This window comes from Canis lupus, chromosome 2 (assembly GCF_003254725.2).
Source record: "Canis lupus dingo isolate Sandy chromosome 2, ASM325472v2, whole genome shotgun sequence".
Lineage (NCBI taxonomy): Eukaryota > Metazoa > Chordata > Mammalia > Carnivora > Canidae > Canis > Canis lupus.
The window spans coordinates 45,763,789-45,784,866 of NC_064244.1; the positions used below are offsets into that span (position 1 = coordinate 45,763,789).

General features: G+C 35.8%; 1 protein-coding gene across 20 annotated transcripts in view; it reads right to left on the reverse strand.

The window, feature by feature from the left end:
- Positions 1-21,078, reverse strand: part of PDE4D (phosphodiesterase 4D) — a 1,438,885-nt gene that overhangs the window by 1,299,341 nt on the left and 118,466 nt on the right. For 4 of the 20 annotated variants that reach the window (XM_035713045.2, XM_049097712.1, XM_049097807.1 and 1 more), the window contains exon 3: positions 14,148-14,203. The exons of 14 other annotated variants lie outside the window; for them this stretch is intronic. The gene's annotated coding sequence lies outside the window, so the exon portion shown is untranslated. Of the gene's footprint in view, positions 1-14,147; positions 14,204-19,261; positions 19,295-20,097; positions 20,259-21,078 lie in introns of those variants that run through there. 2 more of the 20 variants (XM_049097719.1, XM_049097721.1) reach the window with 1 other exon arrangement.

Sequence of the window (21,078 nt, forward strand, 5' to 3'; positions counted from 1 at the left end):
GACAGGGATTCAGAGGGCCTGTGACACCAGTGAGAGGGAGATGATGCTCAGAGAGCCACGGAGGCTGCCAAACCTCAGCCAGTCACAAAGACACCATATTCTGTGTTCCTCAGCTCAGACCTCAGCCAAAAGTGCCCCCAAGCCAGGTAGCAAGTGAGAGGACAAGTGAAACAGCCCCAGAGCCTGGGGCTCCAGGCTTTTCCCTCCCACCCACAACCTGCCTGACCCCTCCCTTCCCACCACCACCACCACCACCACCACCACCACCACCACCACCACCCCCGCCCACATACTCGCATCTCAGGTTGGACTGGAGCCTGGAAAAGCCTAGAACACTGAGACACCTGAAAGTCTGAGCATTTTTTTCCTAGAGACGGAGCATTATCTGAAATCAATACATCAGACTAAGACTTAAAGCAACTTGGACATTTAATTAATTTCCCCTCTAATGAGCAAGAGTTTGCTCAGGAGAAATATCACATTAGTTAAAATCAAAATTAAGGAGCTGCATGTTCTCTGCCAATCCAGATGCGATGGGAATGAAATCTGTGGCTCACCGCAGGAGCTTTACGAATACCATTTCATTCCAACCTGAGAACCACCATAATAAGCAGCAGTCACTGTGACTCTCTGCCCCATTCAACAACCTGCCAGAGCTCACACAGCCCCCAAGTGACAGAGTCACAAAGGTCTGAGAGCTTGAGCACCACAATATTGCCTCACTGCCCTGGATCCAGGCGTCTTGGGAATACAGTAACAATAGGCAGCACGAGTTTATATTTATTTATTTAAAAACACAAGGCACTTACCAGGGGAAAAGCATTGCTCTCATTGCTTTGCCAATATGAACATGTTTAATCCTTTCATCAATCATATGAAGTAGGTACTATCATTATTCCCGTTTCATGCACAACACTGAACTCAGAAAGCAAAGTAATTTACCTTAAGTCAATTTTGCTGCTAATAAATGGAGGAACTGCTGTTCGAACCCAGACCACGGGGAATGAGAAAGGAGATATTAACTATCACAGTGGCTGAAGAGAGAATCAAACAACTTCAGAAACTCCAACCTTTCAAATCACAGTGGTTCTAGGTTGTAATAAAACCTCTCCAGGTATAATCTTCATGGCTAGTAAAAAGGAAAATCATTTCCAGAAGTATTCATTTTCTGCTGGTATAAAAATCTATCTGAAATAGTTACAACTGGTAGCTAGGCCCAAAATAGGTTATGATATTTAAAAGGAAAACCGACTAAAAGATTCATGTAAGTAGAAAGCAAAGTTATTTAAAGACTAGAACCACCCTGGACTTTCATATGTATTATTTCCAGGGCTGTTGGAAGTAACAAAGTCAGAAGACAAGAGGAAGTGCCATGTGAGTGTTAGGTAATTTCCCTATCCTCATCATGATTGTTATTGCAACTGTTGCGTACAACCAAGACATCACAACATGGGAGAGTGATTCTTACATAAAAAGGAATTTTTTCCTAGAAAGACCTTCATTCCATACTAAAAGCAAATACATTTCCATTTTTAACATTATTTTTGAATATTTAAGTTTGATCCAAACGATTTAGTTCTGAAAGAGCAAAATGAATGATGTTAAAGATCAGTTCTACATCAAGGAATTCAAAACCAGGTCTAAATGAAGGCAAATGTAAAAATTAACCCTAAAATTAGAAATATTTTCTTCTTCCCCCTGCATTAGTTATAAGTGATTAGCTAGACATTTGACTCCTTTCCTACATAAAAAAGTCAACATAGACACACAATTTATCCCACCACCATTCATCCAACCACGTAAATAGCTTGTTGGATATGACCATGTTTGTTGTTTGCCTAAAGATTCTCCAAGGAAAATCAAGATGACAGGGACCAATATTTGTAACTCTCTGACTTACTTGTTTTCTTAAATAAATTAAATAAAATTCTTAGAGTAAGTCTTTCTTTTGAGCTGGGTGTTTTTAACCCAATGAAGGAGCTGGGATATAACCTGCCTTGCTTTCCTTTGTCTTCACTGAGGTTTGCTACAATCATGGCTAGATCCACCTGACATGACTGCAACTAAGTATGTCTTCAGAATAACACTAGGATGGTGGCATCTTCGAGATTCTGATCTTGAAAGTAGAGCAACTAAAACACAAAGAAGTTGGGAGAACAGACAGCCATAGAAGACAGTAGGCCCCATCAGTTGTTTTGCTCCCAGTACCCTACAGTGCATCTCTTCAATAAATTGACAGACTGCACACCCACTCAAAAGAGTAGTCCAGAAGAGACGGGAAATTAGCTCACATCTTTCCAGAGGCCCCACTTCATTTGGATATATTTGGACACATAGAGTACTTGTGTTTTGCCTCATTTCAACTTGTTGGGTTTTGGTTTTGTTTTGTTTCAGGGGGGTGAGGGTGGTTGGTTTGTTTTTCTGGGTTTTTTGGGGGGAGGTTGTTTTTCTGCATTCCTAAATCATTGTCTAGGGATGATGAGTGATTTGTACTATTTTTGGAAGACAGCAATTTTTCCCAAATCATCTTGACTCTTTCATGCCCAACTCAAACCTGCCTATTTAGCACACCGGCGTAGGATTCCTGTCACCCAGAATCCTGTTTCTGGTCCTAGCAAAGTACAAGAGTCACTACATCTCCAGTGATAAATGTGAAGCCCTCCAAGATCTTAAGGTATATACTGAATCAATTTTAAAAAGCAGTTTTAATGTTAAGTTCATGTTAATTACCCTGACTACCTAAAAATGGGTAATCCATTGTACAATAACAGCAAGCTTTTCTTGTATATTTATCTATTTGCCAAAGGCTATAAGATTATTTCCTATAACCCTTAAAACAAACCCCTAAGGTAAGTTTTAGCAAACAGTTTTTATGGTTGAAGAAACAGAGGCAAGACTAAACACAGAGTTGTTTGCTTAAGCCTGGGTAGCTAGTAAGTCATGCTAACAGGATTAAAACACACCTCAGTTGATTCCAAAACCAGGCTTTTAACCGTGATACTATACAGCTTCACATATGGACTTACTTTAAAAATAAAGACATACACACAAAAACAAGTAACTATAACCTAGGCCTATTGTAAAAATTCTCCAAGGAATAGTCAGGGACATATTTAAGTTCAAGATCAGCTAAAAGACTGCTGTCAGGGAGAAAGAAAAGAAGTAATCTGGAAGCTGTTTCTGTTGGAGGGAACAAGACGTGAAGGAGCTCACTGGGCATTCAGTACTCCAGGCAGCTAGTGTAAACCAATTCTAATCATTTTTTATCTGTTTTAAGCATTATAATACTAACAATAAGGAATAACCAAGAAACAAAGTGAGTGTCTCTTATAAAAAAACTAGCTGTAATTCAATTACATAAAACCCAAGTAAGAAGTCATCCCATGTTACAGCCTGCACTCACCTTCTTGACATTATAACTCTAAACCAAGATGTCCTCACTCACATGAATGCAAATCCAAGGTGTCTCTGACACGCATAGTTTAAAATTCCTTCTTGGTGAAAAAGCAAGAAGGGGGGAAAGAAATCTGGATCTTAGGAAAGTCAATTAGCTTCAGACAGACCCACATCAAGAGAGCTGGCAGGATCAGGTCACACAGTAGGAACACCTAAGTACTTGTACTCAACTTGAATGAGGCAACTGTCAAAGTCCAAATTTCTGAGGTTCCACTAAATTACAGCTATTAATAACAGGCATCAGTATTCATGGGATGCCTTCTTCTCTGAGCACACTGCTGTACTACATGTTGTAGATCCCCTGCATTTGCTGTGAGACCAGTTCTAGCTAAGAGAATAAAAGTAGAAGAGATATACACCCCATCTACTTCCAGGCTCTCCAACTCCCATGCTTTCTCTCAGTCTTTCTTTTCTGGTCTGCTCACCAGAGATAGAGAACATAAGGCAAGACTTTGGAGCCCTACAAGATGGTGAAGCCACTTGACAGAAAGAGCCAGGGTATCTGACTGACTTCATGGAGCATACTAAAGTCCATCCCCCCCAACCCCTCGTGCCCACAACCTGCACTATACCATGATGTGAGCAAGAATTACATGGCTAATGTGTTAAGCCAGTGAAATTGAAGGACTAGTCTGTTAAAGTCTTTATGCTATCTTGACTAATCACTGTGTGTCTCCATCTACACATGGCCAATATGGGTAGTAATCAATCACACATCTAATTTACCTAAAGTAAAAGATGTTCAGACTCCTTTTTACTGCCAGTATGTGAGGTGGCTATGGTAATAGCCACAGTAATGTCTGACAGCTGGACGTTAAAAAAAAATGTCAAAGAAATGACAACCACTGAAAAAACCACAAACAGCAAATGTGCCCAGAGAAACAACCTCTCTGAAATCTGGAGAGAATTCTCCCCACAGATTTATCTTGTTTACTGAGTGAGAGAAGAATATTTCACACCTGAGAGAATTGAGACTTAGTGTACCTCACCCAGGATTGTCTGACCTACATCTGTCTGCCTAGCCTCAAATCCTATGTTCCCAACCATTACACTCCTCACAGGCAAAAACCAGAATTTTTTTTTTTTTTTTTTAGTTCCCCTAACACAATTCTAAGCCACTGACATTTTCAAGTCATTGAGTTACTGTCTTGCATAATAACATGTACAATAGGTCAGTAAATATATTTGACAAGAATATACACAGTCAAAGGCAGTTGGCAATAAGAATCATTATTTGTGAGGGTGGAAGTGTGTGTGTGGGGGTCTTTGGAATACAAAGTAAGGTTTTTTTTTTAGAAAAGAGTTACCAAGAAGAATAATTCTATTTAATGGGTTCTTCTTATGGTTTATTCCTTGGGGGATATTACATTACAACTTAGTAATGAGACCACACAGCAATGAAATACTAATAGATACGGGAAGAGAGAAAAAATGAGAAATTTCTTTCTCTATGATATTTGAATGGATGGAGTTGAAGGCAAATGCTAGGGGGAAAAGTCCTAATATTAGCACTTATCTGTAGAAAAATTTTTAAATGCTAATATTAAAGACAGATACTTCAACATTTCACAGCAATGAATTAACAATTTGCTTTTCAGCACACTATAAAGAGACAAGAACCTAAGAAATTAGAGACTTCTAAATTATCTAAAGACAACTTCTGTCTCTGGAAGTAGAGAAACTATAATAGAGTTACGATTTCCACAGACATAGATTGACTCAGAACATTCAGTGAATAACTATACCTTGTACCAGACACCTGCAGCTTCTTGAATTCAAAAGAGCAAGTGAGGTTAAGGAAAAATAAGAAATAAAGAAAACCAGTTAGAAAGCCCAAAGGACATGATTCCATAAAGATTTAATAAAGTTAGACTGTGCATTTCAAAGACACAATCTAGTTCAGAATGAACAGCAGACTAGCATATGTTCTACCCATATTTTCAAAGGACAGGGAAAAAAATAATTATTTGAAAATCACTAACCAAATTGGAAATAAAATTACTTTTGTCCTTCTTACTTATTATTATTTTTTTAGAGTGAGAGCAAATGAGCAAGCATTAGCAGGGTTGGGGGAAAGAAGAGGAAAAGAGAAAATCCTAAGTAGGCTCCATGCCCAGCACAGGTCCAAAGCAGGGCTCAATCTCACGACCCTGAAAATCATGACCTGAGCCAAAATCAGGAGTCAGATGCTCAACAAACTGAGCCACCCATGCATACCTAAAATTGCACTTTTAAAATGGAAATTATTAGCTAGTATGTGATCTGGAATATTAGGGAAATGAACCACAATAGTAGTAGTAATAATAGTAGTAATGCCATCACTAATTTATATAAATCACTGATGATCACCTCATTGTAGTAACAGAAATGTATGAGTTAATCAGGGAAAGATTACTAATTTATTCAGAATTTTAAAAATTAGAATAAAATTCAGATGCATGGCAAAAGAATAAACTCATAGAACAATAGAACAAAAGAGGTAAGACTATACAACAGGGAAGAAACAGTCTCTTCAACAAATGGTGCTGGGAAAAATACATGAAAAATAATGAAACTGGACCACTTCTTTACATCATACACAAAAACAAATGCAAAATGGATTAAAGACCTAAATGTGAGATCTGAAACCTCAAAACTCCTAAAAGAATATATAGGCAGTAAGTTCTTTGACATTTGCTATAGAAACATTTTTCTAGGTATGTCTCCTCAAGCAAGAGAAACAGAAGCAAAAATGAACTCTTGGGACTATATCAAAATAAAAACCTTCTGCACAATGAATGAAACCATCAACGAAACTAAAACGCAACCTACTGAATGAGAGAAGATATTTGCAAATGATACATCTGATAAGGGCTTAATATCCAAAATATATAAATAACTTACACAACTCAACACCAAAAAAAAAAATCCAATTTAAAAATTTAAGAATAGACATTCTTCCAAAGGAGACATACAGATGATCAACAGACATATTGGAAATGCTCAACATCACTCATCATCAGGGAGATGCTCAAATGAAAACCACACTGAGAATTCACTTTAAATCTGTCAGAATGGCTAGAATCAAAAAGATGAGAAATAACAAGTGTTGGTAAAGATGTGGACAAAAAGAAAACTTCATATACTGCTGGTGGGAATGTAAACCGATAGAGCCACTGTGGAAAACAGTATGGAGTTTCCTCAAAAGATTAAAAATAGAAATATATGATCCAATAACTCCACCACTGCTGAGTATTTATCCAAAGAAAATAAAAACACTAATTTAAAAATATGTATATCTATATTTACTGCAGCATTCTTTATAATATCCAAGATATGGAAATAGCCCAAGTGTCCACCAATAGATGAATAGATAAATAAGATGTGGTACACACACACACACACACACACACACACAGAGGCATGCACACACTATAGAATACTACTCAGCCATCAAAAAGGATAAGATCTTGTCATTTGTGACCACGTGGTGGACCTAGGGAATATTATGCTAAGTAAAATAAGTCAAAGATAAATACTATATTACTTCATTTATATATGGAATTTTAAAAATAAATGAATAAACAAATAAAAAGCAGAAAAAGACCCATAAGTACAGAGAAAAAGTAGTCGCTGCCTGAGGGGAGATGGGGATAATGGGCAAAGTGGGTAAAGGGGAATGGGAGATACAGGCCTCCTCATGGAACAAGACATGAGAATAAAAGGCACACATAGGAAATAAAGTCAATGGCATTACAATAGTATTGTATAGTGACAGATGGCAGCTATACTCGTGGTGAGCACAGCATTATATATAAAATTGTTGAATCACTATGTTGTATACCTGAAACTAATATAATGTTGTGTCAACTACACTGAAATTAAAAAAAAAATCATAAGCCACTTTTCCAGGTGTACCATAGAGAAAATAAACATTTGAGGCACAATAAAAATGTCAGCAGCAGATACAATAAAGTATTGATAGGACTATAGCCACCATAGTGGGAAATCTGGTATCATTGAGCTAAATGACAAAAGTACATATCTTTTGAGGTAGAAATTACATTTTATGAATGTATCCTACAGATATACTGGCTCGTACTAAAAGATGTGTACAAGGAAGCTCATGGAGCATTATTTATAATAACCAAAAAGCATAATCATAAATAGGGATCTGGTGAGATGATTTTTGGTGCATTTATACAAATGAATATATGTAGGCCCTAAAGCAAATGGAGAAATCATATATAACCTCTGAGATATTTAATTAAGTAGAAAAAAGGTAAGATACAGAAAAGCATATATATTATACTACCACTTGAGACAAATAAGATTACATATAATCTTACGTATATAAAATCTTCCCCAAGTTAGTTTTTCTCAGAGATAGACAATGTCTCTGAAAGAGTACACAAAGAAACCAGTAACTCTTTTGAACTTTGAGAAGAACTATGCTACTTAGATGGAAAATTTATGACTATTTTTCTGTAGTTTTTAATTTTACCCATATGAATATATTATTCTCTGATCCAAAATAATTAAAATCACACCAAAAAATTTTTAAATAGGCATTTTAAATCACAAACTTAAAAAATTAAGAAACTTAAAAATTTTTTAGGTAAAATAAAGTGACACCCTCTGTATTTCTGCTTCCAGTTATGATGAACTAATAAAAGATGAGTCCTCCAAGAGAAAAGACTTCTAAAACTGGAAAAATGCATAAGGAAACTGTTTTCAGACAACAGGCTCCTCTGTGACTGCAATCCCTGAGAAAAGGCAAACTCATGAGGTAAACCCCATGATTGCCCATCTCTCTAATTAAGGATATTTTCCTTAACATGATACAGACAGATGAAGTCAAGCACTAATGAAGCATTAAACCATGTTCAAGATGACTGGCCAATAATTCAACAGAATGCTAAAATAAGACTCAACATTCTTTAAAAGACAATAACAGAATCCAGATACTTCACAACATATTCTCCAAAATTTCCAATAGTGGATCAAAAAACCACCAAACAGAAAACAATGTGATCCATAAACAAACAAAAAATAAGTCTAAAAATGGCTCAGGTGTTTGGCCTAACAAAACTTTAAAGCAGTTATTATAAATACATTCAAAAAATAAGTAAATAAATAAATAAATACATTCAAAGAACTAAAGAAAAACATACTCAAAGAATGAAAGGAAATCTGACCTTAATGAGTGAACAGAAAGGGAATATAAGCAGAGAAAAGGACCAAATGATGTTTAAGAACTGAAAACTAAAACTGAAATGAAAAAGTTAGTTGATGGACATAATAGCTGATTAGAAATAGTACAAAAGAAAGTCAAAACCTAAAAGCAAATCAAAACAAATTATTCAATCTAGGAAATGAACAGGAAAAATAAAAACAAAAGGAACTGAGTTTCAAGGATAGGCAAGACAATATCAAATAATTTTTCATGAATATAAATGCAATCCTAGAAGAAAAAAATAATGAGATTATCCAGACAAAATATTTGAAGAAATAATGGCTGCAAATTTCTCAAATGTGATGAAAAATACTGGCTTACAGATCCAGGAAGTTTAGCAAATTCCAAGAGGTATATATCTAAAGAAAATCATATCCCAGAACTCTGCAGTCAAACTGCAGAAAATCAAAGTTAAAAATAATATATTAACTAGGGCTCCTCGGTGGCTCACTTAGTTGAGCCACCAACTTTTGGTTTTTGTCCAGGTCATGATCTCAGAGTCATGAGATCAAGCTCCCTGTTGGACTCTGCTCTGGGTATGGATCCTGCTTAAGATTCACTCTCTCTCCCTCTCCCTCTCTCTCCACCTATTCTCTAATAAATAAATAAATCTTTGTAAATAAATAAACAAAATTACATTGTATTTGGTAGAACAAGGATAAGAATGGTCACAGGCTTGTCAGGAAACAATGGAGACTGAAAAAGACAATGACATGCCATCTTTAAATTATGGAAAGGAAGAAAAAAATCTGTTAACCCAGAATTCTATATCCAACAAAAATATCCTTCAAAACTCAGAATTGAATAAAGGCATTTTTAGATCAACAAGAGCTGAAAATACTAATCACCAGCAAATCTGTCCCATAAGAAATGCAAAAGGCTGAAGGCAAATGATACCAGAGGGCAATTCAAATTGACAGCAAGAACAAATAAATACTAGAAATGCTAAATACATTGGTAAATATAAATGTGTTGTCTTTCTTCTTGGAATTTCCTTAGAAGACCAATAACATAATTTAAAGGAAAAATAACAATACTCTGAGGTGGGCATTATAAAATATGTTGAAATAATATATGTTGAATAAAAGATACAGCAATAATCATACATAAAGAGAAGTAACATGAATTATGTTATTAAAGATTATTACATTTGTTAATTGTTAGGTGTTAATTTTGAAGGAGTATAATACTGAGTCTAAATAAACTCTAATGAGTTAAAGGTATACATTTTCAGCCCTGCAGCCATCAATAAAGATGACATATAGACAGATAAGAAAGGGAGTATAATTAAAAGCCAATTTAAAAAATAAAATGGTGCACGTAAAAATATTCCATTAACCGAAATAGGCAGGAAAGAATCAAAAGAGAAACAAAAAAGTAAAAGGGACAAATGAGAGAAAAAATCTCATCCCTGATCTTTAGGGAGATTTACTCAACAAATTCAAATAGTGAGAGGCTACAATGCTGAACTCTTACGAAGGCTAACATTAATAAGAAATGCTTCCTAATTTTAAAAATCTTATACCTGTGTATAGACTATACGGTGATTAACATGTGAGAAATACAAAGAAAGAGCGATCATTGAGCACTTCCTATATACAGTGATTTTACTAAATCCTCCATAAATATCATCTCATTTATTCCTTACAATCCAGAATGTAATTGCTCTTAGCCCCACTCTGTAGATGAAAGTTTGATCTAAGCTTCATCAGAGCAATGAACATATATATTTATCTTTGTGCTAGCAATTCCTCATCCTTTACATGGCATCTAACAGAGCAATAAGCAGCCATCAAAAGAATGAATGAATTTTGATGGGTAAGATAATTTTCCCAAAATCATGCAGAACCAGAACTGGCAGGCAGACCAATTTGAGCTCAAAGCCCTTTTATTAACAGTTAGGATCCCAAAACACAATAACTTGGGTCACAATACATCCTTTTTGCCCATGACAGTTCCAGTTTATGACAACTGTCTCAATGAGATTACAAATAAGGCCCCCATTGACTCTCCAAAAAATGGACGATAAATTTTTTGGTCACTCTGTAAGATTTCAAAGAATCAGGGCTCTTCTTTGATTGGGATGGTAAGGAACTCTTCATTCAAGAGATGACAATTCAAATCAACTTTTTGAAAGGTGAATGGGGTTTGCTCAGCAGAAGAAAGGTAAGGCTTAAAAGGCAAAAACAATTCTGTGACTTAAAACATGACATACGAAGGTATAAACAGTTGTGAGGTTTGACGCTACAAAATATCTTGAAATAAAAATTATTTTCCACAGAAGTTCACAAGGGATGGGGATTGCAAGCTTTCTAAATGACTGAAACCAAAAAGCAATGACAAATAAGACTACATGACACTGTGCTAAAGTAGAGGAACCAAATCATTCCTATTGTGTTTTAATTATTGTATGAGTCTTAAGAAGCAGAGATAATAGCAGCAATTCTATAAATCCCCTTAATTTTGAAGATCAAGTTAAAAAAGACTCCATGAATTTAAATGGGCACAACATCAGATAAACATTGATTCTCAATGAGGTACAATACAACTTAGTTTTACTTAAAAAAATGGAAAAGGAGGGTCATCTGGGTGGCTCAGTGGTTGAGCATCTGCCAATGGCTCATGTCATGATCCTGGTCATGGGAGCCTGCTTCTCCCTCTGCCTATGTCTTTGTCTCTGTGATTCTCACATGATCAAATAAATATTTTCTTAAAAAAGAAAAGAATTCCTGTAATTCAAATACACTGCAAACAGAAAATTTCCAGGAAAAAAAGAAATGTCAAGGTGTGAATTTTCCAGAAAATGTTCAAGGAGATCAAATGATTACTATCATTACTATCAATGATTACTTTAATTATTAGCTATACCTTTTGATAATTTACTATGTACCTACCAGTCACCTTGTTAAACAATTTACATAACCCATTTAATACTCATTAAAATCTCATAAAACCAGTATTCCCATCTCTGTATTATACAGATACAAAAGACAAAACTCATTAGAATCCTGTCTTTAATGGTAGAAAGGAAATCTATTTTTGCATCTCCCTAATTCCAAGCATCTCTCACTCCTGCCTCCAGGCCTCACTTCGTCAATAACAATCTTTAATTTACTATGAATGGGAAAAATCAAAGCAAAGAAAAAAGGACTTCCTTCTATCTCCCTAGTTCTGGCAGACAGGCCTGTTTTGTCAAATAAATGGTCTTGGCACACTACAAAGAAAACGCTGAAGGAAATGTAGAAATGCAAAAAACAGGTAATCTTCTAACCAGGAAATGATTAATGCTCAGAGAAAATAAAGGTTTACAAACAATATACTTTGCCCAGAACATGGGTTGATGGTATAGTATTAAAGGGAAGTATACAAGAGCAGAGAACAGTGGACAGAGAACTGTGAGATCTTTCTATTAGATTATAACCTTCTATACCAGAATTGTTTTTGCAGAGATACAAACATACTTCTTTCCCCTATGGTATGTAAAACTACACTTGAAAAACCATCTAAGAATATCCAATGTAGATGTTTCCTTTTAAATGGTGGGATTATAGGAATAATATGTGAGTTTCAATGCTCATTACAGTATCTAATTGAATATTTTTTATGTAAAAAGTATTTTAAGTGAAACAACTATTAGAGCATAAATTTAAATTTCTTAAATCTTCCCCTTTCCTAAAATGCCTGTTTGGTAGACATAACTAAAATGTTTAAATTTCAAGAGAATCTTTGGTAAGAACTTACAGGCAGTTTACAGCTTTCACTTTGTTTTTCTTACCCCTAAAGTTTAGATTTACATTCAGATGTTTTATGACAACTTATATTAGTTATACCTTCAACCAAAAATACAAATGTTTCCTGATTCTGCTTACAAGTCTATGAGGGCATATTACTTTCAAGATTTTCTTTTAGAATACTGATATTTCAAATTTGGGAATACCTCCTTCCATTCCATTTTATTTCAACTTGAGTCAATTCAAGAATTATTTAGTGTTTTTTTAGTACAAGTTGAGTGCTTTTCCATAGCACTCTTTGCTGAGTTTACAGTTACATAAGAGAACAAAAAGACTAATCTTTAATTTTTCAGAGCTTCCAGTTTAATTTGTAGGTTCCAGTATATGTAGCTAAGAAACCTGCCAGGGCTGGTAGGGGAATGGAACACAGCACACGTAATTGTTGCATAAAAAAATAGTTCAGATAGATAAAGAGATAATGAAAGTCTAAAAAGGCCAGCCAGGGTAGCTTTTTTATTTTTCCAGGAAAATTCACCTGAATCTATCAGTATTTGGAATACTGATAACTTGTGAATTAAGGTTTCCTGGTTCTTCTAAACCTCTTCCAGAAGAAGAATGCTGACATAAAAAGTTTCTTGAGGGCAGCCCTGGTGGCTCAACGATTTAGCGCCACCTTCAGTCCAGGGTGTGATCCTGGAGACCCGGGACCAAGTCCCACATCAGGCTCCCTGCATGGAGATGGAGCCTGCTTCTCCCTCTGCCTATGTCTCTGCCTCCCTCCCCCCGCCCCCCCGCCCCTGCCACCCCCCGTGTGTCTCTCATGAATAAATAAAATATTTTAAAAAAAAGTTTCTTGAGAATGGCAATTCATTGATCCTAAGTAGTACCAATATGGCTGTATTATTTGTTCTGAAACTACTTAAAATGTTTTATCACATGGAGTATTTAATATCCCAGAAGCAAAGTAAAACATCAGTTAAACTGTATTATAGCTTTACAACACTATCCTCAATAAAGATTTTAGACCTATATCTGCTTTCATTATTTCCTTGAGTTCTCTAGAGGATCTTTAAGAAATTAACAAACTTTCTTACACATGAAGTCCTATACTTTGAATACTAGAATACCATACTTACATTTAAAAATTAATAATGATAAGCCAAAATAACTCATGATGTGTTACAAGTAGACTTCAAAGTAGATTAAGATCAAGAATTGATTTAATCCAGCTCTAGCTTCAAAAAGAAAGCAAGAGACATCAACAATGATAATGGCATAATAGGTTCCTGAGCTCCTCTCCTCCCATGGGTACACTGAATGGAAAGCTACACACCAACCAACTTTCTCTGAAAGAGGCCTCAAATAAATAAAATAAACAAAAAGTAGATATAACTGATACAAATATAAAGGAAGAGACTATTTTTGAACAATTACATGCCAACAAAGTGGATAACCTAAAAAAATCAATAAATCCCTAGAAATATATATACTACCAGAACTGAATCATCAAGAAATAGAATATATGAACAGACCAATTATTACTAAGAAGATTCAATCAGTAATCAAAAACTTCCCAACAAAAAGTCTAAGACCAGATTACTTCACCAGTGAGTTCTATCAAACATTTAAAAAATTGTATCAATTCATCCTCCTAACTCACCTCTTAACCCAGTTTACAAGGTGAGCATTACTCTAAAATCAGACTCAGACAAGGCCACTACAATAAAAGAAAATTACAGGGGTACCTGGGGCTCAGCAGAAGAGCATGCCACTCTCCATCTTGGGGTCGTAAGTTCAAACCCTGTGTTGAGTGTAGAGATTAAATTTTAAAACTCTAAAATAAATAAACAAACAACTAAATAAATAAATGAATGAAAATTTCAGGTCATATTCTCAATGAATGCAAAAATTCTCAACAAAATACTAGCAACAGAATTCAATAATACGTTAAAAAGACCATACACCATGATCAAGTAAGATTCATTCAAGGGATGCAAGAATGATCCAACATTTGCAAATCAATCATTGTGATATACCACATTAACAAAATGAAGTATGAAAATATTATCATCTGAATAAATGTAGAAAATTCATTTGACAAAATTTAATATCCTTACATAATAAAAACTCAAAAAATTTCATACACATTACTGTGCATCCACATAATGAATGCCGTATAGGACAAGCCCACAACTAACATCATACTCAGTGGTGAAACATTGAAAGCTTTTCCTCAAAGTTTAGGAACAAGATAAGAGTCTTACTACTTTTATTCAACATAGTACTGGAAAGTCCTAACCAAAGCAATTAGGCAATAAATAAATAAATAAATAAATAAATAAATAAATAAAATACATCCAAATCAGAAAGAAGAAGTAAAACTGACTGTATTTTCAGAGACATGTTATATATAGCAAACCTAAAATTTTCACCACAAAACTATTAGGCCTAGTAACAATTTCAGTAAAATTTCAAATTATAAATTACAAATCAATATATAAAAATCAGTTGAATTTCTGTACACCAACTATCAGAAAGAGAAATTAAGAAAACAGTTCCATTTAAAATAGCATTGAGGGGTGCCTTGTTGGCTCAGTTGGTTAAGTGTCTGCCTTTGGCTCAGATCACAATCCCTAGGATTAAGCCCCACATCGGGCTCCCTGTCAGCAGGGTATCTGCTTCTTCCTCCCTCTGCACCACCCTCCACTTGACTGTCACTCTCTGTCAATCTCTCAAATAAATAAAAAATTAATAAAAGATAAAATAGCATTAAAATTACATTCTTATGAATAAATTTTACAAAGAAAGTAAAAGATTTGTACACTGAAAACTCTAAGACTAATGAAAGAAAGCGAAGGTAACACAAATAAGTAGAATAGTCCATGTTCACAGATTGAAAGAATTAGTATTGTTAAAATGTCCATACTAGCCAAAGAGATCTACAAATTAAAGCCAATCTCTATCAAAATTCCAATCACACTTTTCTCAGAAATAGGGTTAACAATATAAAAATAGGTATAGAATCAAAAGAATCTGAATTGTCACAGCAGTCCTGAGAAAGAACATAGCTGGAGACATCTTACATTCTGATTTCAAAGTATATGTGCTCACTTCGGCAGCACATATACTGATTTCAAAGTATATTACAAAGCTATCATAATCAAAACAGAATAGTATTCATATAAAAACAGATACACAGACTAACAAGACAAATTCAAGACCCCAGAAATAAGCCCATGCATATACACTCAATTAGTTTTAAAGGAGTCAAAAACATACATTACAGGAAGGATAGTCTCTTCAATAAACGGTTTTGAGAAAAACTGCAAAGTCACATGTAGAAGAATGAAATTAGGACCCTTATTTTACACCATACACAAAAATTCAAAAAAATGGATCAAAGTCTTGAACTTAAGACCTGAAACCATAAAATACATAAAAGAAAACCTAGTAAATACTTGACATTGGTCTTGGCAACAATTTTTTTATTTGATGCCAAGAGTAAAAGCAACAAAGCAAAAATAAGTGGGACTACATCAAACTAAAAAAGTTCTGCATAGCAAAGAAAACCATCAATAAAATGAGAAAACAAAATGTAGAATGGGAGAAAATTTTTGCAAACTATTAATCTGATAAGGGACTAATATTCAAAATATATAAGGAATATATACACATACAACTCAATAGCAAAAAACAAAAACAAAAAACAGTTTGAAAATGGACCAAGGACACACATAGACATTTTTCCAAAGAAGATATACTAATGGCCAATGGGAACATAAAGGGCTTCAACATCACTAATCATCAGGGAAATGCAGACCAAAATCAGCTATCATCTCACAAGCGTAAGGATGTCTATTATCAAAAAAACAAGAAATAACAAATGTTGGCAAGGATATCAAAAGGAGGGAGCCCTTATATAATGTTGGTGTGAATGTCAATTGGTATGGCTACCCTGGAAAACAGTATGGAAATTCCTGAAAAAACTAAAAAGAGAACTACCATTGTGGTTCAGCAATCCCGCTTCTGGTATACATCAAAAGGAAACAAAATCATCTCAAAGAGAGATCTCATGTGTTCATAGTAGCATTATTCACAATAACCAAGGTATAGAAACAAATTAAGTATCTGTCTAAAGAAGAATAAAGAAAATATGATACACACACATATAATGGATTATTATTCAGCCTTTAAAAAAGAAAGAAATCCTGTCATTTGAGACAACATAGATGAACCTAGAGGACATTATGCTAAGTGAAATAAGCCAGACAGAAAAACAAACACGGCACTGTAATATTTATACATGGAATCTTTATTTAAAAAAATAAAGTTGAACTCACAGAAACAATTTAAAAGTGCTTTCCAGGAACTGGTCAGAGAGTGGGGAGGGAGCTATGGGAATGGGGGGTGGAAGGGTGGAGGGGTGGGGGAGTGGGGGGTGTAACAGGAAAAGGTTGATAAAAGGGTACCAACTTTCAGTTAGATAAACAGCATTGGAAGATCTATTGTAGGATATGTTGACTATTTGACAACACTGCCACGTATAACTGAAGGTTGCTAGAAGAGCAGAACCTAAACATTCCACACACACACACAAAAAAAAAAAAAAACACCACAGTACAAATGTGAGGTATGGATGTGTTCATTAACTGACTGGGGGGGAATCCTCCCACAGTGTATGCATACATCAAATCATGACATTGTACACTTTAAATACTTTATACTTTTTGTCAGTTATACCTCAGTAAAGCTGGGAATGGGGGATCAAAAAATACACATCCATTTCAAGCCCTTCAGAAGCGAAGTCTGCCCACTGCCTCAGCTACTTGCAGGTGGCAACCATTATTCCCACATGCTTAGAAGCAGTACGTGTGTTCTTGGGCCACCAGGATACCATTCAGTCCACTGAAGCGTAATGAATGCTACCCACAGAACTCATGTGGTTGCTGGAAGCACCTAATTAGATCTAACACAGTAATGGCCTAAATGATGGGAAAATCCAGTGCAGTTTTTTAAAGTGCAGACATTTAACACCTTTTCTTCTAGGAATCTCTGCTAATTATCATTTCACCTCAAAGAAGCAGGCAACTGGAAGAATATCATGATCACTGAGCAGAGAATAGGCTGTGATAAAGTTGAAAAAAAAAATTCACTGGGTTTGGAGACAGAGGCCCTGAGCTCATTTTAAGACTTGATCGCTCTAGAACATGTGACTGACATACTTTACCTCTCTTCTCCTCCTGTCCTTCTCTTCAACAGAATATCTCCTTTACAGCTGGTTGTAATGCCTCAACGTGTGTGAACCCACCTTCAGCTATTAGGTACTCGGTAAAAACTGGTTGGGCACAAGCTTTGAAATCAGACCCCAGTGTGGCTCAAGTCCCAATTCCAATATTTATCAACTGTTTAATTTTAGCAGATCACTTGTCTCAGTTTCCTCAACTGAAGTATTCCTCAACTATCAGGTATAATGAAGTTACCTACTGCTCAGGTTTGCTGTGAAAATGCAATGGATAATGTAAAAAGGACTTAGCACAGGGGCTTACATAAAGCACATTAGAAATAAAGACTGTTATTATTTTATGTTGACTCGAGACCACAAGAAGAGCTAAGTGGTCAGTTTGTGGCTTCACTAAAAATTGATGGTTGGTAGACGCTCTTAATTTTGGACCCAAAAATCCTCTATGACTTTTGCCTAAGACTATACTGGTAGCCTTTTGCAGTATTGTCTGCAGATCTTGAATATTCTTAATACACTGGGGTTTTTCCTCATGTTAATTTTTATTAATATCTTTTCTTTGAGCATAAATTCAGAGAAAATATGTAAATTGAGAATATTCTTCAGATCTTTGATACCCATTATGGAAATTCAGTTACCATGGCTTCCATGGTGAAAACCCTACAGCTTTTCTATCCAGCTCGTGAGCATCCAGGTAAATTAATAGAAACTTTTGTTTCCTGACCAACCCTGTTGTAGACATCTTATGTTCAGAAGCTGTAGAGGCCATGATGACTTCTCATTTCCACTTTCCCTCACTTAAAACAATTTTTGCAAATGAAGACTGCCTTTGTCATGAGGGCAAAATCCATAAACCACTCCCACTGAGAAGCACTCTTTTGTGATGGACATCAGGTGTTTGTGAGAGACCTGGCACTATGTGAGAATAGAGTGCTGAGATATTATCATAAAGGCTGGAATATTTCACACCTTTTCTACCATCAGATATCTACACTTCTCATGACCCTATCAATATAACAAAATTCAAAAGTTTTTAGATAGCCTTCCCTTGTTCCAATATACCAGAGAATTCACAGTGAAGAAATACCACTTTAATGCAATCATTGTGGGAAGGTCAATAAACAAAGCTCTAGCCCTATTCTTTATCTGAGAATTCACACTTGAACAGAGAATTAAGAATGAAAAAGGGAGGAGTTCACAAGAGCTCATAGAGGAGGAAAAAGAGGAAGAAGTTCTTGGAAATGCCTTTGCTGTCAACTGTATGTAAAGCAGCACTTCTCACCACCACCATTGAAACCTTGTATCTGCTTCGTTCTAACACTTGAAAATTCTTTTTTTTTTTTCCTTAATTTATTCATAGTATACTTTCTCCTTTAGAAGGTAAGCTCCTTAGTGGCAGGATTTTATGCCTTTTTTGGTCATTGGCTATTCTCCCCACCTCTATTCCAGTGCCCCGGACAGAATCTGGCATACAGTGTGCATTCAATAAATACATTTATGGAAGGAATAGGGATTATTATCCGAATAATGTGAGTTAGTCTCCACAGGATGGGAAATTTGGGCCTCTATTCAGTGCCCAGAGACACAAGGAAAAATGAACAATTTTTTTCTAACACTCACCACATTCTCTTAATTGCAGAGGTTCAAGAGTAGCTAAAGTGGGAAAAGGAAATAGAAGTATTAGCAAGGAAAAGGTGCTCTGTTATACTCCTGACAAAAAGAAACATTAATCAAAATAACAATGAGATTGCATTTCTCCCTCCCTCATCAGATTAACACTCAGTTTTGGTGGGCTGTAGAAGTGAGTCATAAACCCTGCCAGGAGGGTATACTGGTTCAATTTTCATAGTGAAAAATTTGGTAACAGCTTTCCTCTATTAATTCAATGCTTAATACTTTGTCTTATAAACTTGTACACATGTGCACTGTTGGAAATAGGAAAACACTAAAACAACCCAAATGTACACTAGGAGGGTTCAGGATACAGAAATGATATGACATGTAAGCAATAGAACACCGTGCAGCCTTTTCTTTTTCCCGTGCGGTCTTTAATAAGAGTAAGGCAGCTCCACATATTTCACGTTTCCAGAAGGTTGCAGTTGATAACCACCAAACATAGTTGTAAATTAGCCAACTCCACTTAATTAATAAACATTGTTTTGATTCCAGTATCAAAGCTTCTATAAATAGAAAAATACCTGATTTGTATAGGATCACAGACATTTCAGAAAATTAACACAAATGGATTATGGATGGTGGACAATATCAACTTTACTCGGCCTCTGATCACTTTAAATTTACCTTGTTATTAACTCCAGATCCATTTTAAGATACATCGTCTCCATGAAGGCTCTCCCCCACACCTCTGTGCCTACCACATGACAAGCCACCAGTGCCACCATCTCAAGAGGCAATACAGGAACTATTCAAACTACCCCACATGTTGTCATACTTACCTTTGCATCAAGTCAGGAAAAGCAGGGTCTAAGGACTGTTGGAAATTATCACAGGATGAAACCTTACTGAGTCCATAAGTCCAATATATATATATAAAGGAGAAGGTGACGAGCTCTGCCTAAGAAGATCAAGCAAAGTTTCAGAGGAAACGACTCTCTGGGTCATTTCTTGAAGGACAAGCAGTAAGTAATTTTCCAGATGGGTAATATGTGTGGGGGAGAGCACTTTGGGAAAAGGAATAGCATGTACAAAGGCACTGAGGCATGAATCAGCAGATGGTTTAGTAAACTGCAAGTAGTTCAAGATGGGCACGAAGCAGGAAGAGTGTAGGAGTGGGGAGGGAGGTAAGCAGAGTCTACCTGGAGACTGGAGAGCCTGGGCCAACGAGTCTGACCATCATCTTGTAGTCCAGTGGTTACTACTGCTTTGGGGTCATGGCTATTTCAAAATCTAGTAAAACCACTTCTCAGGAATTTTAAATTTTTTTAAAGGAGGGGCACCTGGGTGGCTCAGGGGTTGAGTGTCTGCCTTCGGCTCAGGGCGTGATTCCGGGGTCCTGGGATCAAGTCCCGCATAGGGCTCCCCACATGGAGCCTGCTTCTCCCTCTGCCTTGTCTCTGCCTCTTTCTCTCTGTGTCTCTCATGAATAAATAAATAAAATCTTTAGAAAAAAAAAGAACATTCACCAAAATAGTGTGTACAGTGTCCACAAAGACTCTGAAGCACAGAAATTGTTGGACTTTCAGTTCTAAAGTGTTCTGATAGGTAACATGCCTATTTTTAGTTTGTAAAAATGGCTGGAAGTGTATGCAACAAGCAGGAGAGTAATATGATCTAATATGTGTTTGAGAACAATAGCCAAATCTGTTGAGAAGAGATTAGAAGTAAGTGAGATCAATGGTAAAACAAACAATTAAGACATCATGACAACCATATGGTCAGGAGACAATGCAAGCAATTGCCAAGAAATTTCTGAAAAA